General features: G+C 36.2%; 1 long non-coding RNA gene across 1 annotated transcript in view; it reads left to right on the top strand.

Moving 5' to 3' along the window:
- The window catches only part of LOC135313290 (uncharacterized), a 163,489-nt gene that overhangs the window by 59,613 nt on the left and 78,552 nt on the right, over positions 1-25,324 (top strand). Inside the window, exon 3 of the long non-coding RNA XR_010372909.1 lies at positions 15,070-15,171. This is a non-coding gene — a long non-coding RNA (uncharacterized LOC135313290). The remainder of the gene's footprint in view (positions 1-15,069; positions 15,172-25,324) is intronic.

Genomic DNA, 25,324 nt, shown 5'->3' with positions numbered 1-25,324 from the left:
TCCTAAATCTTTCCTCTTCATCCTCTTATCATCAGTGTTTGCCTCCACAAGGAAGAGACTTTCCATCACCTGGTGATCAGAGTGTATTGCTTTTAAACAGATTGTCCTAGCTGGCTTCACAGAGATTTTAGCACTCAGTGTATTGAGATAACACCAACTTGTCATTGCAGGCCTAACCCACAGCTGAATCCACAGGGAAGAGAACAAAGACATTTGTTTGGTTTAGCTGTCTTTAAAACGCCACCTCATGTAACTACAGTGTGAATGGCTGAAACATTGTAATACATAGTTACTAATGCCTGTGGAAAAATCAGAGGAAAATTTATATTTGAAAAAAACTTTACTAATGGATTTTTTTTTTAAATTTGAGAAAATATCTAAGGAAATACATCAGTCAGTTACCCATCAGTGTTCTGTATTTTTGCTTAAATTAATTTGTTGCTTGTTATACCATCCTCCTGTTCTAATTACCTTTGGTAAAGGTTTGCCAATTTATCTAAGGTCCAATCCACCACCTTAAATAAAGAACAGGAACTAATAAACAAGAAAGAAACAGATCTTGTGTGTGCGCGCTTTGTGAAAATGTTCCTGCTGATTCTAAGCAACTGACTGAAAGGACGACAAATGCAAAGCTATTTTATAAAATGACTAACGTGCCACAGTAAATAAACAAACAAGCAAACACCATTTACCAGGATGACCTTAGTGGTTTGATGGTAGTGGCAGGCTACTATTTTCATAATACTACCACGTGCCTGGTTGCTGTTGCAAGTAGCTTATCCTGGTGAATCCAACAGAATGGATTGCATGGCACTTGTGCACATATTAATGAAGTTTGGAAAATGTTTTGGCTGGATAATGAATGAATAAGGACTTTAAATATGTCTACATCTCAGTATAGTCCTCTTGGAAAATACAGTGAAGCAGCAATCCTTTTAGATCTCTGTAGAGCAGTGGGACACATCTGTGTATGGTGGGTCAGTAGGCACCATCACCATCTCACGACATTTTTCTTTTGTTTAAAAGTAATGTTAATAGTCCACAAAGATATTTTCAAATGAACTTGATTTGTGTCTTCCAGTTTTGTCAATACTTTAAAAACACTCTGGAAACTCTTAAACGTATTAATTTTTCAAAATCTGTTGCTATTTTATTGATTGAGAAAAAGCAGAAACACCACAGCAAGTTCCAATACTAACTTTAGATTTAGAAAAAAAGGGTTCTAGAAACTCATGTTATTTTGCAGTTTTAAAAATAATGCTGTTGGATGAGCATCAAAAGTTAGCAAACAGTGAGTGTTCCTCCATCAATTTAAAACACTAACCTCCCATAGTCAGCCATTCAAAGAATATTATATAACCAAGATGGTAGCCCCTTATTATGGTGTTTAGCTAATGGACTGCAGCTTTTATGACTAATCATTAGTTTAGGGATTTAGCTATATAGAGAATGGGCACAAAATCCTTTAATCTTCTTTCTTTCACTAAAATTGCGACCACTATAGGATATTAAGGTAACATAGTGATCTTTATAATGGTTTTGGGAAAGTCAGTTTTAGTAATACGAGTTAGGCAAATCTACTTTCTAGTCTTCAGAATTGTAAATTACATATTCACAATTCATGAAGCAAAAGCTGTTCACTGCATACTAACCGTTGTAATATAGCAGTGGCTTGGCTTTATGCATACTGTGTATACAGAATAAAATCTTTCATATTAAAAAAAGTTCTTATGCAATAGGTAGCATGCTTCTTATATCTCTATAAATGTAAAAAATGGCCCTGAGTTTTCAGAATTTGTGGCTGCTCATTTCTGGTGATTATTGTTTTCTGTAGCTGTTTTTTAACCAATTGAATATTTACACGTGGGCCCTTCATCTGTTAAATGGCAGGACAACCCAGATAATAGTCTCAGTTATGACAAATCTAAATTTTGTAGCGTGATGCGAGAGAGAGATATGGTTGTAATTTGGGTAATGTTGGCTCTGATCCTGGAAAAGATTGACTTTTTCCTAGCGTAGATAGAGAGTTACTGGAGTAGACGTTCATCTTTATGCATATGTGTAAGTGAAATCAGAACTAAGCGAACTTCACAGGTTTTAATTTAATTTTAGACTTGTCTTTTTTTTAAAATTTTTTGTCATACTGTTTTTGCCTGCTCTTCACTAGTAGTTACGCAGTTTGGTTTCAGTCATTCAGATGCCTGAAGGCAGAAATAGGTCTTACATAGCTTACATGAATGTAACTACATTATAGTTTATTTTCTACAGGCTTGACAATGTAATCATACCTGCTGTGACTGAAGCACAAAAAAATATTGAAATTTCTTATTTTTAGTTAGAAATCACAGAGTAAATAAATTTTACAAAGGAGTTAATTTTAAAGATGGGAAAAATTTGTCACTTTTAATATGAACCTGAGGAGCAAAAGGTAGGGGTTTCATCAAATTATGAGTTACAACTTATTAGCTTGTTTTATTCAGCACATTTCGGTCATTACAGAAGTCATACTACAGTGACACCAGTAGTTACAGAAATATTAAATATTTAGGCATACGTGTCTGAGAAGCAAGCTGATAAGCATTGTGGAGACTATGTGGATTGAGAAAATGAGGAACAAAAGTCTCCAAGTTACCTGCACAAAGGTATAGTTGAGTCTGCAGTGAAACAGTGAAGACTCATAGGCTCGGTTATTAGTAGCTTCTTTCTTCTGATGGTCACTGTTACACAGCACATACAAAATTCCTCTATCAGCACAGGAAATACTTGTGATACTGTTGTTCTAATTTAATTGTCAAATACGTTCCTGGTTCTTTTACTGTGATTTACCGTCACTTTGCTCCACCACTAGTCTTGTTTGCTTCAAGGGGCCACTCATATAATGAGCTTTCATGAAAATACAGTCACGAGAATGTGTTTGCAGTTAACCATTTTCATTGTTTGTAAATATCAACTCTGTAATGAAGTATTTGATGAACTTAAGTGTATACAGCATTTGTTTCATAAGCATCGCACTGTGCTTCTCTGGATACATTATATCCATCCTGAATAAGTGGAAACATTTGGATAGCACAAAAGCAAGCAAGTCAAACTTTGTATTTAAGTTGCTTTATTTATGTGCAGATGCAGAGTAATATTCAGAATGCTTTGAAAGTCTACCACTAGCTCACTAAGGCTTCTAGCGTGCCTGGATGCCTTTGTTAATATCCAAGGCATGGTGAACAAAGAACAGTTCAGTAATGTTATTTTGGATAATGGTATAGTTCAGTCAAGATGAGACTGCAACTCTTTTCACTCAACAGTTCCCAGGTATGTGACGTGGATGCTGTTATACTGGCAGACAGCAGTGGCAGTGCCTGGAAAGCAGTTGAAGAAAGATGGTTGACTGACCAGAAGCATGGCTGAGCTTGTATTGTTAATATTACATGGTGTCAGCATGAAATATAAAGGTATTCTTAAAGTGTTTTTTTTTAAATAAAGTAATTGAAGTTCACCAACCTAAAAGTGTTGAGCTCTCAATGAAATAAATCGGACTTTTGCATAGTAAATGCAAAAGTCAGATGGTGCACAACTCCAGTGCGTAAAACTTAACACTGTGCAGGAGAATGGACTGCAAGAACTTTATGCATTCACATTTGAAAAAAGAAGTATGAGTAAGAGGGAAAATTGTTGCCTTGTTCGGAGTCCTGGTATTGTTACAATCTCAGGGAATTTTTGAGCATAATACATTTGGTATTGAAAAAGAAATACCGAAGAAGTTAGATTGGTTCGTAATAGAGCTGAGCATATTCACACATTTTGTTTAGTATGTATTTTACATATCGTATAATTTAGAATAGAATGGTAGGGTGAACTCTGAGTTGTGGAAAAAGAATTATAATGATTCGAACATGCTGTAACTCTTTCTGAGGGTGGAAAGTAATATAAGTATCAAACTGAACAACAACAAAAAATTGAACCTTTTACATAGAAAACTGTTAAAAGAAACCTTCAAGTTATGTTCTTGTATGCGAATGACAAAGTTGCAAAATGCATATTTGGCAGAAGAAAAAAAAGAATCTCAGGTAAGTTGAGTAATCTGAAGTGTAAATGAGTTATATATATTTTTCAGCCTATTAACAGTAAGAAATGGTATATCAGAACCTTAGAAAGAACATAAATATCACTATAGGGGGTCTCTCTGTAAACGTTTCCAAAAGCAAGGATTGGTATGACTGAGAAAACATTTCATGACAAAGAAAATGAAACAAAAGAACAGCGTTTAGTGTTATGTATACATAGTTGCTGAAACTAGGTGAATAAAATAGAAGACCAAGCTTGACCTGTGAATATGTATTTTAATCTTATGTGTACCGCAAACAGTTCTTTCACCAGTGTGTTCAGGCACTGCGTAGAATAGTTTGTGTGTGATTAAAGTGCATTTTTTAGATGTCGAGTTTTCATTTGAAGATATCGAGAGGTAGAAAATGAATTACTTTTCTTGGTAATTTTTTCCTAATGGTTATTTTGAATTTGTCTGGCTTCGGCTTCTAGCTACTGAGTTGTGTTAAGCCTTTTTGTGTTAGAGACCTGTAGAAGCCCATATTTTCTCCCTTTGGAAGTGCTCCTATACTGCTGTCAAGTCACCTCTCAAATTTTCTTTGATGAACCGAGCAGACTGACATCTCTGAACATTTTTACAAGCAGCAGTGAAATAAATTTTTTACCTCTCCCTGAATGGTTTGAGATAGTTCTTTATAATGCCAGTCCTCAACATCATTTACCATGCTACCATTTTTGAGCTCATCACCCATAATTTTTTTTATTTCTTAATGATTTATATGTTGCATAAGATAATCCCTAAATTTAACTTCCAAGGAATCCTGCTTATGTTTATATTTGACTAATGACTGTTGTTTGAAAGCTGCTTTGGGCATTTATCTGCTAATCTGTTCTAAATTCAAATTAGTGTAAGCTTCAACAATACTGGATAGTGCTAATACTATAGTTTAAGGGGGTTTTTTTTTGCCAAGCAATATATGCTAGTAAAACAGACTTCTTACAAAGGTATCTATTAGTTTATATAATTATCTGTGGAAGCCAGAACGGACTATTCTGTATAAAACATGTTAAATGTAGTTTACTTTAACACTGAATATCTTCTTTTCTTGTGGTCAGTGCTGCACTGATTGCCCCATATTTTCATCAATGATGCTGCTTGCTATTTAAAAGCATAACTTGAATGCCCCCAATCTGTAGAATATCCCTGTTGTGTACAAGTTATGCAAAATTAATATCTCCAAATCGGGAAGTTCCTCAGGTGAATCACTTATGACTCCTGAGCACTAAATAATGAGGCTTGCTAATTTAAAAGAAGTTCTTGATCCATAGTCATAGTACCTCTCATTCTCCTTCCAGTACACTTCAGCATTTGAAATCTTCAGTATTGTGAAGTTGAGGGTTTTTTTTCTTCTGCATTACAGGCTGGACCTCAAAATATAGGTTCTTTATTCTCCAGTTTTTTTCAATGTTCTGCAACCCAGTTCTAGTTTGTATTTTTCTGTCCTGTGTTTTCAACGTCTGTGGTTCTTTATCCACAATAAAAAAGAAAAAAAGAAAAAAGCAATTATATTTTTAATGTGCATTTTCTATGCCATGTTCATTCCAGACATATTTTAAACAATATTTTAACTTTTCAGTCTTTGTCATCCAGGAATTTCAAGTAATACCAGCTTTGTCCCATTTCTTTTCAGCAGTATCTACTTATGAGGCTCAAAAATTAGGCCCATGTGAACCGCATGAGGTTCAACAAGGCCAAGTGCAGGGTCCTGCACCTGGGTTGGGCAATCTTGAGTAGCAATACAGGCTGGGGGATGAAGAGGTTGAGAGTAGACCTGCAGTGGAGGACTTGGGGGTACTGGTGGATGAAAAGCTGCACATGAGCCAGGATTGTGTGCTTGCAGCCCAGGATACGGTTGGTCTTCTGGGCTGCATCACACAAAGTGTGGCCAGCAGGTCAAGGGAGGTGATTCTGCCTCTCTGCTCTGGTGAGACCCCACCTTCAGTGCTGTGTCCAGCTCTGGGACCCTCAGCACAGGAAGTACATGGACCTGTTGGAGTGGGTCCACAGGAGGGCCACAAAAATTATCAGATGAATGGAACACCTCTGTGAAGAAAGGCTGGGAGAGTTGTGGTTGTTCAGCCCGGAGAAGAGAATGCTCCAGGGAGACCTTATTATGATCTTTCAGTACTTACAGAGGGCTTATAAGAAATAAGGGGACAACTTTTTAGCAGGGCCTGTTGCAATAGGACAATGCGTAATGGTTTTAAACTAAAAGAGGGTAGATTCAGACTAGATAAAAAGAATTTTTTTTGATGAGGGTGGTGAAACACTGGCACAGGTTGCCCAGAGAAATTGTGGATGCCCCATCCCTGGAAACAATCAAGGTTAGATTGGACGGGGCCCTGAGCAACCTGATCTAGTTGAAGATGTCCCAGCTCATTGCAGGATGCTTGGACTTGATGACCTTCAAAGGTCCCTTCCAACCCAAACCATTCTATGGTTCTATGATTTTCTTATTTGGGCCAGATTGTAATGATGGCTATGAAAACAAATTCGTGTTTTCTTTCTGTCCTTTCCAGGTTTGCTCATAACTCCCAAATGTGCTATATTTGCTTGGTTAGTACTCTCCTTTTCAGCTGTTGTGAATTGTCAGGCTGTTTTGACTAGCATTTGGTTTAGTAGAAATAGCTTCTCTGTCTGTGGATGCTGATATAGCGCCTTCTCCGCAGACCACAGAACTGGCATCTTGAGCTCCACAAAAGTTGGTGTCAGCATATCCAATTATTTTTTTCATTCTTGTTTGAGTGTAAGGATTTTCAAAATCATTCTTTTCTTTAACATGCTCTGAAGAGTCACACACTTACCAGTTGTATTTCCACGTTGTCTTACTATCATCTGCACTTTTTAAATCAGTATCCTAGGTGTACCAGAAAATTTAATGGTTATGATGCGTCTTAGGCACACATCTTGAGCTTTAAGAACAAAACAACCACTATATCAGTTCAGACTGTAGGCTCATCTCTCCTAATACCTTACCTCTTCAAAAGCATCCAATAAACAAATACAGGAGGAGCAGAGCAGAGTAGAACGATCCTTTCCTCGCATGTCCAATCAATGGCATTAGCAATTTCCTGAGGAATTGCATTCCAGATCATTATGCTTAACAGCCACTAATGGATTTATCACCTCTTTTTAAGAGACCTGAAACATCTGGCTGTTGTGCTGTTGTTGTGTTCAGTATTCTAACAGTTCGCAGTTCAGACTGTATGACTTCTTCAGATTGGTTAAAAAAAAAAAAGAGTTGTGCTTTGTACTCCTTGTTAGTATTCATTTTTCAGTTTAATAGGGATGTTGATATAACCTTTCTTAATAAAGCTATTAATAGCTTTATTAACTCACTCAAGAAGTTGTATGCTGGATTAGCACTTCATTTATTTCTTTGTGATTTTTTTTATTTTTAAACGCAGTGAATGGGTAGAAGGAGTCTATCCCCCTGTGATGACTTTTGTAGCCTTTAGGATCTGTAAAATCTGAGAGATACTGAGGGGAAATGGACCTCTTGCACCCACAAAAATAAGTGGTTTTCTAATTATCTTTCTGGCCTAGAACAGGAAAACAAAGGTTGTGTACCCTTTCAGTCTCCTCACTGTCTGTATCTTAGTGACCCCTTCAGTGTTGTAGGGAGGAATTACTGAGGAAGCAAACAAAATAGGTGCTTAAGGAGGTAAGAGGGCAAATGGCACTGACAGAGAAATCTCTTATTGCGAATCTGGCCTCAAACTTAGTCCTCTCTCAGGCTTGGAATTGCCAGCAATAAAAAGAGGCAATAAAGGAGCCTACCCAAAGGCGTCTTCCAGCAGTTTGAGATTTTGACCAGTTCCTTCACAATGATGAGAACAGTCCTACTTAAGATTAACAGAAATTGCCCCCAAATCACCAAAGATATAATCAGAACAGCAGTTGTGGTGGTCGTAAATCTCGCCAAGCTGGACAACTAGTGTGAACGGTCCTTTTGGGCCATTTAACAGTCACAGTATGAGGAAAGCAGGCAGGAATTTGAAAACAGTGAAAATAGTTCTATTGGTGCAGTTTGATAGGGCTACTCCAGGTACTGATGCTCCGTAAAGATGTACAGTCGCTTCACACCTGTCTGTAGTTGAGGACTTCTGGCTTGTCAAACCGAAGTTTTGGCATCCTTGCTTTCCTGAACTGTCCTTCACTTCATTTTAGAAACAGACCATACTCCCATGCTTGAAAGGAGACCAGTGCTCCTAAATTAAGGTTTCTGAGCCTCCTGATGGTAGCATTCTATCATTACAGTCCTGGAACAATTAATCAATAATGCCATATTGCCTTACAAACTAACTCCAATTCTACTGTTAAACTTTACCCAAGATCAGGAACCTGTTCAAGCCTGGAAATCAAAAACTGGGTACTTAGAGCTACTTATACCAGCTTTGAGTTCTCTTCTATAGCTCTTGCTAACTACCGCGCTAATTTCATCCCTTGCTTTCTCAGATTCCAATCCCAAACCCAGCCTTCAATGAGGAAAAGGAGTAAGAGCTAAACTAAAAATTAGAAATAAGACTTTTATCTCCTGATGTCAGCTGTCAGCTTTGCTCCACCCACCTGACAGCATTTAGCAATGGTTCAGGCTGTGCAACCCCAGTCTTTCTAAACCTGAACATTAACCTCAGTTCTAACCCTAGCTTTTATCTTTTAATACAGACTCAGCATCTAGTGCTGCTGCCTAAACTGAAAATAAGATATTCAGATCACCTAATGATTAATAAACCAGTCTCTATAGCTCTTATTTTCCTTGTGTTTTTTTTTTTTTTTTAATCTTCAGCTACAGTTACAATACCAGCTGAGAGTCTTGTGTGTCCAAGTTCTGTTTTTGAAGTTAGCAGCATTGTTTTGTTTTATTTTGAAATACCAGTTACTAATGTGTAGTGCTAATGCTGTTTGTTTGCTTCCACTAATATCATTGGTGGATTTTAAATTGATTTAATCACCCTTGTTCCTACATCCTCCGAACTGAACCTTTTTTGATAACGGCTTCACCAAGTTAAGGAATTACTTTGTTCAGTGGTTGCAGATTGCATTGAAAGGGTGGCATTTTACTAAGTTCCTTCAGTTTATTATTCACATGGGCTACTGTGCTATCTGTATTTTGAGCTGATATGTATTTCCGAAAGTATGTTTTTGTATGAATTTTGAGTGAACAGCTGAATTTTTCTGTGGTGCTTTATGTTAAATGAAGTAAAATCCACAGTGCCATTTATTGGCATGCCAATTCCTAGCTGTTCCTGTAAGTGCAGGCTTGTTACAGGAGCTCACAGATCAGCCATGTCAAACTATGTCCATAGGTGCAACTCTTGCCCTGCCAAAAATCTCTTGGGTGCTAAGGAGGTCTGTGACCTGCTAGGCTTGTAGCAAGTGCAACGCATCGCATGTGTCAACAGGTGGATCTAGAATGCCTTGTTTTCCTTAAAGCTAGTTAAAATACTTGCTTAAATGATGAGGAAAGTACAACTTTCTGTGTTCAAGTAAATATTAATATGGAGGGGAAATTAAGTCAAAATAAAGCATAAAAATATATTTAAATTTTGTGATTATGAATTTGCCTGGCCAAATCTATGAGAACCAGAAGGACTGGGTATAACCAAAATTATCCAATAACAAAATGATATTCTGGAGAATACTGTGCCTTTAATCTATTTTAAACATACGTTTTATTTAAAGGTGAAAAATGAGACAATGCTGGTGTAACTAGACTCTATACTTTTGGGGCAAAAACCCTAGACTTACACATTTCTGCTTTTAAGTTTCATATAATTTAATTTCTGTGACTCATAAAACAGGATGTTTGTTTTCTCTGAGACAATAATGTTATGTCAGTCATTTTATCTGCAAACCAGGTTAAGAAGATACCTGAAATGTTAGTGAATTGGAAGTGTCACCAAATATGTTTTGAAAATGTCAGTGCCAAGTTACAATGAAGAAATAGTAGTTTAGCAAAATGAAGTAGCGTTACATTTTTTAATGAGAGTTGCACGGTGAAGAAATGTCAATTTAGCGTAAAGAATTATCACTTCAACTTTCTTGACTTGAACTGAAAATCCTATTTTTGTGAGAAAAAACAAGTTATTCTTTTCCAAAGGATTTTTTCAGTTGCGTTTTTAAAATGTATGAAGAAAAGTATCTGTAGTACCAATAATAGGTAAAATAATGCTACAATGGTTCTTTTTGTAAGTGAGAATATATGTAAGTCAAAGAATTAATGCTTTTTGGTAGGGAGGTCTGTTTTAATTGAACACTATATCCTCTTAAAAATCTTGACTGTAAAAAGTCATGTTTAATTTCTGGTTGGAATGGATTTTCTTTTGATTTGGTGATTAATTTCTTGCATGCTTTATCTGTTTCCTCCAGAGTGTTAATATAGATGAAGAGAATATAAAACATTCCTTGGAGATAATAAGTTGTCAGATTTTGCTTTTGTGTTACACGTGGCATATGGGTATGTTTAAAACAAAAACTAATACTGCTGGAATACCTTTTTGGAATATAGCTAGATCAGACTTCAGACATTTGCAAAACTAAGAGTCCAAAATACGCAAAGATTGGGCATTCTCAGATTTTATCTTGTGGAGATTCATAAATTCCACTAGGAAACACAAAACTGCATTGCAAAGGATGGGGCGTTTTTAGTAATAGGTATCTATCAAGCTAAGAGAATGCAGTTTTATTGCAAGATCACTTACTTCAATGCTCAAACAGCATGTAGAAAGCTGATTTTACTTACTTTTTTTTCTAAAAGTCTTGACTCTAGGGAAGACTCTAAATTCATTCTATACACATACATGATAAAGAACGCTTCTGAGAAACAAATATCAGGTCATATGAGGAATGTTGAACCTGAAAGCAAAATTTCCTCATTATTTATTCTGTTATCATTAAGTATTGCTAACAGTAAAACAATCAAATGCACCTTTTCAAAACAGAAAAAAACCCACAAAAACTTACTGAAATGCAAAAGGAAGTATACGAACAAGCCGTTATTGATCCAGTAATAACGACGTAAAAAGGTATTGTACTTACATATGTGCTAAGGCGGATAGCACAAATGCTAAAATACCTAATCGTAAGTTAAAATGACAACCACAACAGATGATAATCCTCACTCGTTTTGGATTCTCCACACAGAGCTTCTCAGACCTCTTCAAATTTTCTTTTTAGTGGTTTAAACCCAAATTCGCTGCTGGCAAAATTGTGTCCTGAATATGTCAGGTACAGTTCCTATACTTTTGCCTAATATGTGGAACGTAAAGAAAGGAAAGGAGATTGTTCTCTTGTCCTGCTTGTGAAGAAACTGTTGCATACCACCATCTACCAGCTGATGGAGCCTGGCAAAGCACTTTCCTGGATACAAACTTTTGCCAATTAAATTTTTGCTGCTATTCAGCAGTAGCCTGGGAATGTATATGCGAGGTTATTTGTAAAATAGGTACTTTCAGACCTCTATGAATAGGAACATTGTGAGACCTTCACATGTTTTGCTGTAATGTAGTGCAATAACTTGCTACAGAGCATATATACTTAAAAGAAAAATCGGATGTGCTTAGATTATCAGAATAAATTTGTCGATGGTTTTTCAGGTAGGGAGAAAACTTTGCTGGACTGAATTGAGGATGTGGTTAAGGAACTTGCTCATTTTGTGCCCAGAGACTGTGAATTTACAACCTTGAAGTCAGGCTTCATGGTGTTCATAATTGGCATGGACAACTTAAACTGCTCTTATTTGTGGGTTTGATCAAGAAGGCAGTAATTATGCCAAATAAAACAACAGTGAATGCATCATTCTGTTCCTGGAAGTGCCTCAGTTGACTTGGAGAACCAGATTACTGGGAGAAATGGGATATAGAAAAAAGCCTGAACTGTCTGGAGCTAAGGAGAAATGTGGCAAGAAACGCTAGATAAAGCTCCTTAAAAGAAAACTAATTTTACGCCACTGAGGCTGGGGTAAGATGGTGGTGGGATAGCAGCTATTTGTGCTTCACACACTGAAAGGCACTGGTTTTCTTGCTGTTGAGGGAAAAGATCCCAAAAGTTGGGAAGAACAAGGAAATATGAGAAAATTAAGAACAAAAGCACTTGAGGTCCAAGTCTCAGAAAATCTGGCATACAATTTAAAATACTCTTTTGTAAGGCAATATTAATCCAGCAGGGCTGGAGCTGACCAAGTTTTGGAAAAATATGGAGATAAAAGCAGAAAATACATTTGATAGTTCAGTTTGGCTGTGTTATGTTAGGGAGATGTGACAGCAGAGTCAAGAATGGACGTGGAAATTTAATGGTACAGACCTGTAGTTAGCAGTTAAACCAGCACTCACACCTGTACAGTTATTGTGTGTAGCAGTGACCTCAGGATAATTCGGGTAGGAAGGGACCTCAGGAGGTCTCCGCTCCAACGGGCTTCTCACAGCAGGATCAGCTCTGAGGTCAGACCTGGTTCCTTAGGGCTTTATCCAGTTGGTCTTGAATAGTCCCCAGGACAAAGAGTGCACAGAACCGCTATGGGCAGCCAGCTCCGCTTCGTGACAGTACTGTAGTAATCTTATTGCAGAACAAAACTGGAAAGTATACTTGACACCAGGGGTCTGTATTGGAAGGGAAAAGAAACAGGTAAAGATTCTATATGGAAGTGTTAGATACAGTCTTGTGAGGAGAAATCTGAACACAGAAGATATGTTGGAAATATTGGTACACCTGCAGGTTCTGAGCAACATAGGAGTGGTGAGAATGCCTGACCTTCCCAAGATTTACCATCCGCTATTTGCAAATGTCTCCATCTGGTTTAATGCCAGGAGAGTGCCAAGAAAATAAAGGTTTATTCACTATCTGTCATACCCGCAAGGTGCTTTTGAATTTGATAACGTTGATTCACAGCTCAGTCCAGTACATGAGTCATCATGAAACTGAGGGCCTAGGACATAACTAGCAAAATGCAATATTAACTTCTCATCTTGTGATTTTGAGTTGTGGAGTTACAAGTTCTAAGGCCACTATTTTCCTGATACGGCAAACTCCAGTTTGTGAGATATTCAGGATTAGGAAGTAGTAGCATTATAGGTGTATTTGACTCAGTTATGGATATGCTGAATGCAGAGCAAGACAAAATATGTAGCTTGGCATAGAAAACTCATCTTCAGAACCTGATCAGAATATTAACTGAGAGGGATCTCATGTTCTGTGGAACAACTGCACACGCTGCAAACTTGAATCTAGATATAAAAAATTACCCCAGAACAGAGCTGCAGAAATTCCAGGTCCTGCTCAGATATGGGGAAGAGTAGCACAAGGTAGAGCTTTTGTGCTAGACTTAAGCAATTTCTATTAGAATCATAATCTTGGGTCAGCTTGGATATCACCAAAGATAAAATGTTCTGAGAGTCCTTCCTCATCCTCTTAGCACTAAGAAAGTGTTGGGAAGCATTTGTTCACAAGTATTATTTTGTTTGGCAAGCTATTAGACATTGTGGATCTCATTTGTTAAGGTGTGACAGCATCCACTATATCAGGTCAGCTAAAAAGCCTCGCTTTTTACTTTGGATTTTAATTTCACAAGACCTTATTCTGATGTATTCTCTTCAAATTTAATAGAAGAATAGTCCTGAAGGGTGCAAGTGTTTAAAGAGTATCCTGAAGAACAAGTATTCATCTACGTGGAATAGCTGGATGATGGTCTTTTATGAACTTTCTGACAATTGCAACTCCAGTAAATAGTTTTCCTCTTGCAGCAGTTGTAATATTTTTCTTTCCAGTAATTAGGGTGAATAAGTTCAGCTAACATCAGACTTTCCAAATAAAGTTATTGAAGTGAAAATCTGTGAAGATTACATGAAGCACTGTAAATTCTCTTCAGGGAATCCAATATGGAGGAGCGAGGAGGCGGTTTGTGTTCATCTGACTGTCTAAGTAACTGTCGCATCTTAGTCCTTGCACTTAAAATCTTGATAGCGCTGACTTAGGATAAGGGAACCTTATAGATTCCTGAGAATTCAAGATAGGTAGTTTCCTGTCACATTCACAGGAATGATGAGGAGGTATCTGTGCTTTAGGCACTGTCTTGGTGATTTCTTACTTTTTCTCTTAGCATTTGTATGACAGGGTTCCATATTCACAATATGGAAGTCCATCTGTAGTACACTGCAGACCCATTGGTGTTCTAGGATGATATTAGAGATAAGTGGAGTCTCTCAGTAGAAGTCCAGCAAGACGGCCAAACACTGTGTTCTCAGAATGGGAGGTGAATATGTGAATGCAAGCAGTAACTTGCAGAGCTTTAGAGACAGCGTTGCAGCGGTGAGTACTGAGGTCAGTCTCATTGGAGTTTATGAATAGGGAATGGACACCTTCAGATCTGCATAGACCCATGCATCTTTCGGCATTGTCAAAATGGTCCAAAAGCGAAGGAAGAGAATTGAACATACCTTGACTGGAGAGTTAGAGCACCATAATTACGCACAGGACACGAGCATGTGTATACATGTATTTGTGTACACACAAACAGACATGGTTATCATTAAAAGACACAGCCTGCATTTTGAATTCTACTTTCCTGCCTTCTTCCTAGGATAGGAAGGTCTAGGTCAATTAGCTCTCAGAAGTCACAAGTTATGTGTGTATGAAAATGGTATTTAAATAAAAGAAGAGCTGATGCTTAAGGTAGTAGATTTTAACTAGTGGGCTCAAAATACCGCCTTGATTAATAGATTTCATATGACCTTGAGCAAACTGTACTTACCCGACATGAACAGTGCTTAACTTTACATACAGTCCTAGTGCAGTTTAGCGGGACTACCTTCATGATCAGTGTGAAGAGCATTATCAGTGAACAGAGATGAAGTTAAGCAATTGCTCACAGTTAAAAACAAAACAGTTAATATTCTCTTAATGTTAATTATCTGTGACTTCCCATTAGCGAAGTATTGGAAAAAGCACTTTTTTCTTTTCTTTGTTTTGCCCAGTCAGGTTCCAGTCCTCGTACTTGATATGCGACTACTTGATATGTACATAAGGCTAGACACTGCTGCGTTGGAGCCACATCTGTATTTACAATTTTAATCCAGGTAATGCTTCAGCTCTCTCCTGTACAATATAACGAAATTCTAAAGCACAAGCTTTGTTAACAGAACAAAACAAAACAAAGGTAGAGCAAAAAACCAAGCACATAAGCTTGTTCGTGCAACTAGATTAACTGTTGTAACCTGCTGAAGGAATATTTTCATCCCCAAAGAACAAGGTGATTCACAAGGGTCTGCAGTAGTCATGCCATGAAGAAAATTACCTGTTGAAAGAAGGAGAATGTGTATTTTACTGTAAGGAGTCTGATTTGCATGCTGTAGGAGATCCCTAGGATGTTATCTTTAGAAATTTTTGGCCCTGAGTTAATATGAGAGTCCATTAAGATCTGCATCTCAATTGAAGCCTCCCAGTATATGTTAACACTTAACAGGAGGAAAGAGCAGGTTCTTGCAAAAATATTTTATTGTTCTTTTGATTAATGGAAGTGTGTATTTTCTTGACACTCTGGAACTTCCCCGGAAAAAAAAGAAAAAACATTTGGGAAAACTGTTTCTTAAAGGGATGTGCAATGATTTTTTGAGTCCAGAGCAGTAGTTAATTTTGTTATTTCCCTGAGGAGGACGATTTGATGAAGTAGTTCTCATAGGCAGTTGTAAACCTATTTTGTTTATGACACTACTCATTCTTTCCAAGTTTCCTAAAGCATGCCTTTTTGACCTGTACACTTGTTCTTCCCTTCATGTGGATCTTGGAAAGATTTGTAATGCACAAGGTACATTTCAGTGGTAGGAAAAGTTGTCAGTTTCCAGATGAGGAAACATAATAATACTCCATCATATTATGTTTGGTAAGCACCCAGCTCCTAGGGAGATGCAGCTAGCACCATGAAGTAGAAATGAAATATTTGTGATCGTGCTAAAGTGCAACTCCATGAAATGTACCCAGTGCATAAGAACTAATAGTTTCTGTGTAAGTGTTTGATTCTGCTTGTTTCATCAGAAGAGAATGAAGGGAAAAAAAACTATTTTTGAGCCTCTTCAGCTGTGAGAAGGAGCATTAGAGAGTGTAGGAGAACAGGCTGTTGATGAGTTACCAGAAGTAATTATTAATTTAAGAAAAATCTAAGCAAACAAAAGCGTTACTATAATATAAATGGCAAGAAATAAGGGACAAGAATAAGATTCAGACAATTCACCTTGGCAGAGTGGGTCATCACTGAATTAACTGTTTTAAATTTGGCAAATGTAACAGTTTACTTTTGCTGTACACAATATAAAAACCCAGTAAATTAAATACTCCAGTGTAACATTGAAAACCCTTGATACTGTTGAAGCACTGGAATGTGCGAACGTTAAATATATTATGAACAAAAGACTAGATTTGTGTTACAAAATAATAGATATGTGTTAATGAAGACAAATTGTATAGTATAAGATTTTCAATTTGATAGTGCCCTTATAATGTTTTTCACTACTTAGCGGGATGTGCTACAGGCTTAGACCAAGTAATTAGATTTTTAAGATTTATTTCCAGGCCAATGTTTTCCTAGGGCTGTGCATTACTTTATAATGCATTGCTTTGCCCTATAACTCTTATCGTGGGAAGATGTAATTATTTTAGTTTGGACTAGCACTGGGACACCAGCATTCGCTGTCTTGTGTCTCTTCTGCTACTATGTAAAGCAACATTACATTACAGACTTTTGATCAAAGTGTCTTTGGGTAACTTTTGTCAATCCTCATGCTGCGTGTTCCAGTAGCCTCAACTGTACCATTGCTTTAATTTCTGAGACTTTTTCTGCAAAGTGTTTGAATCCATTATTTTATGGACTATGGCTATTGCTACATTGGTGACATTGCTACGTTCCGTCAGTTGCATTAAAAAAAATTTTAATGTGGGCAAGAATAACAGGAGCAGCCTGGACAGTAACACAGTTAGCAGCAACTGTGAAGCAGTGTATGCTGCCTCAAAAATTCTGAGTATTTGCATGTCCAAAGGTCAGTCGAGGCGACTCCCAAGGGAATCCCGACGTGATAAGAAAAAGAAATTCAGTAAAAACAATTCACTGTGAAATAAATCAGCCTGTGAGAGTTTGTCAAACCTCATACTCAATTCATGCAATTACAGTCTTCAGTGCTGTCTATAAAAAGAAATGAGTTTGAGGCTTTGTGTGACATAAATAATTAAAAGTTACTTTTATAGACCCCCCCGCAAACCAAAGGTAGGGTGAAGTAGTTTATGGGCTTGAAAGGGTGCTCTGGTAATGAGTGAAAAATAGTTTATGTGTGGCAAAAAAAAATAATGTTGTTTTTATTAACAAGAAAAATATGAATATGAAATGAACTTAATTTTACCATTACTGCTGTTAATGTTATTTTTTCTTTAAGTTAATTTCTAGCTACTTGTCTGTGTCAACTGTTTATAATTTATCATCTTTCAGAGAACTTCTTAATCATTTGTTGACCTTTCAGCTTAGTCTGAGTCATTAAGTGCAATAAGAGGTCTTCTGTTCCTGCTTTCTTGCTTCCCTAAAGAATAATATTTATACCACAAGCTTAATGCTCCCGAAAGTATGTCAGTCTCTATAGCGTACCTTCAGACTTCCAGTAGGTAAAACCCAGCATTATTCAGTCTAACTGTGCAATTCCTATCATATCAGGTTTATAGGAACTTCACCCCAGGTGACTATTAAAAGGAAGACTGAATTCAGGATTAACATATTGACTTTCAAGGTACTTAACTTTGCCTCCTGAATAAATTTCTGTCTTACTAACCTGTATCTACCATGGCAGATTTCCAGATTCATTGCTGGGAATATATTTCTTTTCAGTAAGACTTTTAAAAAACCTTTGAGAGTTTTTTTTTTTCCACCTGAATTCATTAAAGGATTTACTGTCATCATATTTAGCCTTTTTGTGTGGTGTCTTTGCCTTTGAATCTCCCAGAAAGCGAATATGAATTAATCAGAATCATACCATGTACTACTTAATCTTTTTTTCCCTTAGCTATCACACAGGACCACATCATTTTTAACATATGACAGTTCTTTGGGGAAACTATATTCAAGCACTGTTTTCTTACTGTTATTCTCCTATTTCATCCACATTTCCCAAAATCTATTGTATACCTTCAAGAAACCACAGTAGGCCTGTACTATTAGATATATACGCAAGACTCCAACCTGGCTTTTCTTCTAAGAACAGAGAAAGAAATTTGTTTTATTGAGGTCAAAGAGAAAAGAAATCCGTACAGTTTGGGAACATTACTACAAGATTAAGATTAAATTATTTCTGTATTTCCAGAGGCTACATTAGTTTCTTTTCCTGTGCTGAATAATGTGTAATTTTGGGAAGCAGTGATAGAATTATTTAGAATCAACCAGGAACTCACACACAGATGAGAAATGATGCACGAAAAACCCATGACTGTTTTCAGAAAGGGCTGAAAGTTAACTGGTTTCTTCAGCAAATTCTGAAATATCATGTTCCTATCTCTCTTATCTTTTCAACTATAGGCAGGGTTTTTTTTTAATCTCCATTGCCAAGTTAGTCTTGCTGTCTGCTGCTATGGAGGTGACAAATTCCTTCTTGGATATGCTTCAAGGGAGGACAAAGCAATAGCATAATTCTGTTCTTAAAGAGGTTTGAGAATATTTTTAAAGTTACACTGAGTTCAAACATCTCAATGTTTCTGTTAGAATATGTGGTATTTTCTAGTGTAACACTAAATAACCCAAGCACTGTCAGTTATAGATTGTACTTCATGAGCTACATACAGAGAGTGTATTATAATGTGTGTCTTATGTCAAAAGGGTCTGTTGGTCATTTATAAACAATGGACCCGGTTAGTTTAACATTTCATAGGATGAGTTGGATACTTACAGCTTCTTCCTGACAAGTTCAACAAGATGTACTGAAGTCAGTAGTGTTCACTAGCCTGGAAGTAACATGTTAAAGGTTATATTCATTATGGTACACTATCTCAAAAGGCTGGAAGTTATAAAATGTCAGCTAACCATGTGTAATATTATGACAAAATTAATTAGGGCAAAGTATACTGGTTATGGCTCACTGCAAATGGCATTGCTGGGTAAGTTTCAACAATCACAGAGATAAAGGTGACAAAGTGCAAACCCGTCAAATAACACTTTATCATCCCCAAATTACTTCTGCTCATCCTTGATCTGGACTAGGAGAGTGTCTGTTCTGTAAATCTCCTTCAAGGAAAGTTCATCTAGTAAAACAAGTGGGATAAAAGTTAAACCGATTTCCTGATGCCTTTTAAAGATAATGACATGCTCTGAAGTTAGACCATGCAGAGAAGAACCCAAGTTATATAATAAATACTGTTTGATGAAAACCATCATTAGTATAGTGTTGAAACTAGAAATAGAGTTTTGGAAAACAAAGGTGTTTTTTTTTAAAAAGTAAAATGGGCAGTACATAACTGTGAAAAAACCCGTGTTTCTATGGTTCAGAGCAGGTGGTAGTTTTTATACATAGTATTTCTGATTTACTGCATAGAAGGATTTTAATTAAAAAAGCCTGCAGTAGCAGGTAGGATTTTCAGAGCTCTCTGAGGTTTCCTCCATTTAAAACTCAGGTATGGGGAAGCAAAGATGTTTATGAACCAAGTATGTCTAAACCTATAGTGCTACCTTTATTTCTCCCTTCCCCACCGGAAGGTAGACTTGTTTAGGACTGTTAAAATGTACATCTGTTGGCAAGAGCCATCTATCCACAGACTGGGTCTTAAAGTGTCATTACAGCCAGTGTCCCAAGGTCCTCCCACATAGTGCTTTCTACAAACAAGAAGGCATTTAAATATTCCCAACCAAAGTTCCTGAGATACGTACTGCCTCTATTCAGATTATTTTCTTCAATCTTGACTTTAATGTTGGAAACCAAAGTGCTTTATATAACACTGTGTAAGATTATTAACTCTGCAGGTTTGTTTTCCCCTTCTGATTTCATGATGATTTTAGAGCCAGCTACTGGGAAAAGTAATGTTTGAAGTTTTTGGTTTTATCAAGAAATGTCAATCAGACTTTCTTCTGAAATCTGAGGGTATATTTTTAGCACCAAAAATTATGGGCAGGTAAGCTGCAGTTACCGGCGCAAAACTCTTCCTAACTCTAGTGCAACTAAATCCAGGTTTGACAGCTTCTGCTGATAACACAATATTTAGGCTAGTGGCTTGTGTACTTCAGTCTGATGAGGCTATTAAGCACAAAAGATTAAAGCACACAAACAAGATGTTCTAGCAGGAGTGCTAAAAGTTACTTCATTTCGTATGTGCGTTTATATTAATGAAACGAAAAATGAGCTGAGAATAACATTCTAAACAAAATATGATATAGAAGAAAGTGGAATGCATGAATAATGCACAGAATTCTTAAGGAGTCTACCATTGGTTTTGGAAAAAAATGGTATTTATTGGTACTTAGATTTTCAGCACATACAACAAAAAACAGTCAACATCAAGTTATATCTCAATGGGGATATTTACATGCGACAACAATGTTTGAAAATGCGAGTCAAAAAAGATTGTTATGAGTAATTTTTTATTAACACTTTGCTAGTATTTACAGCCAGTCTTACAAAGTTGTAATGAACAAATCAACCATTAATAAAGTAGTCTTGAGGTATATATTTTTCCAAGCACAAGCATTGCACAGATCATTTAAACCTATTTTTTTAATCTCACCTTGTCAATATTTTACATTTGTACTAGACTTTGCTTTGAGAATTACTTTATATATGCACCTAATCATGGATACTGCAGGAACAAGTGTTTCTTTCTGCCACTTTGATTAGTCCCAATGAGATGAAGTGTATAAGGATAAGGGCCCTGATTTTAATTATTATTACTTTAATCTTCTTGTGTCCTTAATCAGGCAAAAGGCTCATTGTCTTCAGGTTGACTGTGCCCTTTAAGCACTAGTATAGGAAGGCAGCTATGTGAGAGAAAGGTCACAACTGGAGCGCGCCCAGAAGATAATTTCCAAAACTCTGTCTAGAATCCTCATATCCTTCTTTCTACCATATCTGGAGGTTTTAAAAACATTTATCCTATCTTCTGTTTGTTTGCCTTTACCTTTCTCCTATATCACTAGCCAGTTTTAGTGTGGCAGATTGCTGGGGCAAGTATTCAAGTTTTAGCCATCATTTCAGACAGATCTGCCTTGTTATAAATTGTAATATACATCATGTTATGATTAAAAGTATTCAGTGAGTTGAAATTCACAAAAAGAAGTAATTCTGTCCTGTTCGCTTAGAAACCAGGAGTATGTTTTGTTTGCTTTCTTGGAGGCAATGGTATAATAAAGAAAAGCAGTTCCATGTAGTTTATCTTACTTAGGAATAGATTATTTTGGAGTGGGAGCTGAGTGGAATTCATCTCCAATGGGATGTTACCTGTTTTTTTATAAAGCTCTTGAAACGTAAGGAAATGGAACTGTGTGTTGACCTCAAGAGGCCAGCTAGTCTTCATCCCAAGGCAACATTAATAACGTGCATGCAATACCTTATAGATGGTAATCCAACCTGCTCGTGAAGTCCTTGGTAACATTTCCAGTTAAATCCCTTCTATTCTTAAAAAATTTAAATCTGTTTTTAAAGTTAGAAAAGTTACAAGTGGAGATTTTGTTGGGCTTTTTTTTTTCTTTTTTTCTTGCCATTCATCGTAATCTTAAACTCCTCGGTTCTTGAACCACTCACCACAGTTACTGAAAATATAATATATTCCCTTCCCCTTGGCCTTTTTATATTTCTGAGTATCAGTATCTTCCCTATTGCTCTTTCCTCTTGTTATGAATAACTTCAGTTTGTGCAGTCTATAAGAGAGATCTTATTTTCTAGACCTCTGATTATTTCCAGTGCTTTTCTTGGACTCTGTCCAATTTGTTTTTGTCACTCTTGGAAGTGCAGTGTCCAAAATTGAATGCAGTACTGAGCTGAGAAAAGCAGAAGGAAATAACTTCATATGTTCTGAAGACTCTTCGCCTGTACATTCAGAGAAAAGTATTTGCCTTTTTCACTACAGCATCTCACATGTAATCCATTATATCCCACAGGTAATTTTCTGAATAGAAATTCTCTCTTAGACTCTTGTTTTTCACCCTGTATCTGTTCAGTTGGTTATTCTGTCTGAAATAGCCTAATTCTTCTGGCCTAAATTGTGTACCTGCACTTCTCCTTTAATCGTTGCATCTTGTTTTTCAGATAGTTTCTCTGATTTGGGGTAATGCAGAAACAAAATCTGTAAAAAGGTTTATGAAAATTCTGAGTATGAAGTATTGTAACATATTTTCTGAAAGTCTAATAAAGTTTCTGAGGATGAAGTAGTGTAGAAATGAATTTATGTATATGCAGAGATATTTGCTAGGAGATCGGATGTTCCACCCCATTCATGATGGGAGATCAACCTCCCTTGACCCGGTACTTCAGATACAGTACTGGAGCTATGCAGATGGATTACTTTTGCTTAGCTGTATGTGTCTGAAAAGTCTGCTTTACTCTGCCCTCTGTAAATACGTTTTTAGCACTTAGATTGTACTTCTGCCCTTCAAAAAGATGGGCACGTGGTGTGAAAACAGCTCAAAGCCAATGCAAAATCAATCTCAGTTGACCTATTTCTACAAGAATTTCACTGAAGGGGGGGAAAATTGGAGTATGTTAATAATCTCTAATTATCCTTCCTTATCGTCAGAGACCCAAAAATCTTCCTATCTATCCTTTCCCTGTCCTTTCCCCTGATGTACTTCTGTAGTTTTAACTTATTTCTAATGATTAATACAATGTTTTTATTACTAGTAGTGATGATTAATATAAAAACATGACGGGAAAAAAATGTTGTTCATACAAGTATATTTGCATTTTCAGGAGCTTTCAGAAAGGCAAATGACATGGAAATTATTATATGTTAAACTAGTAATTATAGGTTAAGCTAGTGTTGTGAACATACAGTACAAGAAATATATCTGGATTAAAAAACGCAGAAACTTAATTTAATATGATGTTAATTTTACTTCAATGAAATACAAATTCTACATTTATGTGTGTAGACACTATAGAATTTCCAAGTTCATGTCCATTAAGGCATGACCAAGCATCTAAATATGCAGTTTTTCTTGTTCTTGTGAAGTCTGGATTTCTACCAAAATATAGCTTGCTGCACATCTAACATCTGTGTTTTTCATCAGCTTCTGTTAAAATTTGAAATATCCCACATAAGAAATACAAATATGTAAGTAGGCCTGGAATGCTTAAAAATGTGGTCATTTGAATTTATTAATGAGGTTTGTTAAACAAATTGTTCCCAAAGTTTCGGTTAAACCTTAGTTCGTGTATTTCCTGTGCACATTTAGTGCATGTATTCAGATCTTTTAATAATATTCTCATTTAAAATTAGAACGCGTGTTGTGATGCAGGGCAAGTATTTAGTGCTCCTAAATTTGGGTTCCAACTCTTGAGTGGTAAAGACTGTTTTAACCTTCTGAATGTAGTTTTAATTTATTTTTAGTGGGCTAGAGGCAGCTAAAATTATTGTTACAAAAGAACTTCTAAACATAGATAACACAGCTGAGAGAACTAATTCTCATTCATTTCTGATATATGGTAAAACTCGGCTAGTGAATTTTCTCTGCCTAGCCAGTTCAATATTTATTTTTTTTTTTTTTTGTAACAGGTGGGTGAACAGAATAACCTGATTCAGTTAATGCTTCTTCCACACCATCTAATTTGGGAAGCCACTGGAGCTTCAGAATGAGAAATTAGGCATGTTAACAGGCATAGCCCATCAAGCATAAGGAAGAGCAGTAGTATCCTCACTGTTACTGTAGATAATGTATTCAAAGCCTGTCACTTTCTGATCAGAGAATATGTTCATTTAGATGTTGTGCAAGTCTATCCATTTAAATTAGCTGCAGGTTTTAGTCTTTGCTGCATGAGCCCAGGAGTCATGAAGACTTCTTACCTGCTGCGTTGTCCATCCAGTTATGCTGAATTAGGATGTATTAAAATTACTGAATTGTGTTATAAATAGAGATCCAGTAAAAATTACATTACTTGAAAAACTAAGCATTCTTTAGGAGTTGTAACAAGTTGAAATTCAGGTAGCTGATCTCAGTGTAAAGTTATTTCCTGTAATTAACTTAGTAATATTGGGGTTTGAGACTAACTTAACTAACTTAACTATGGTTAGAAGAAATAGTTCAATGTACAGGAACTAGAGTGGTTTGTGTTTGGTGTTTTTTTTTTAATCTGTGCTGTTTATTTAGGGCGTCAACAATGGAAATACAACAAATCGATATCTACAGAAATCTTTTGTTGTCTGTCTGAGAAACAATAGAAGTTTGCTGTCTTAAAAAAGCCTGGAAATCTATGGAAACATCTTACAAGGATAAATTCTGAAGCTTAGTAATAAATGTGTGTATGTGAAACATGTAAAGAGAGATTTCCTATTAGCCACTTACGCAAGATGCTATTTTAAGAAGGTCTCATTGAATTTAAAAATTTCATTTGGTTTAAGAATTTTTCATTTTATATTGGCTGGAAGTTAGTGTAAAAACCTGATGTTTTGTAGTTCAAACTACAGATACATATAGCTTTAGACAGTGTACTCAGGAAAAACTGTTGTGAAGCTGTATTTCAATCACAAAATTTAAATCTGTGTAATGAAAATAACATCTTAGATGGATAGTTTTAACAATATAGTTTGTAGAGACTGAGGTATTATTTCCAGTATATGGGAGAAAATGAAGAGTATAGAATATTTTTCTGCTTAAGTAAATTAAATACAGTCACATTTTGGAGGTTTGGCTCAAGCATAAAATTGATACTTTATTGTGGTAACTGAGACAAAATAACTTCAATAGATAATTGCTTCTTTTTCATAAGCAATTTGTATTGATGAAAATACTTCTTTTAAATTTAAAGATCATATATTTCCATACAACCACAAAAACCTGAAATTAAATATATGTGTAACCTAAAGTTGTAATCTGTATAAAGAAGAAAGCACCTGCTTCAAATTTTAAATCAGAGATGGCAGTAGCTCAGTGTAACAAGATTTCATTAATTAACACCAACTAAACGAGCAAACTAGAATGTTAATTTTGCAAGATCCTTCAGATCCTCACATCGCAGATTAAAAGGCATTTGAAGCAGAAAAATCACGTTTGTCTCATTGACATAC

Source organism: Phalacrocorax carbo, chromosome 4 (genome assembly GCF_963921805.1).
Source record: "Phalacrocorax carbo chromosome 4, bPhaCar2.1, whole genome shotgun sequence".
Taxonomy (NCBI): Eukaryota; Metazoa; Chordata; class Aves; order Suliformes; family Phalacrocoracidae; genus Phalacrocorax; species Phalacrocorax carbo.
This window is presented reverse-complemented; position numbering and strand designations above follow the sequence as displayed.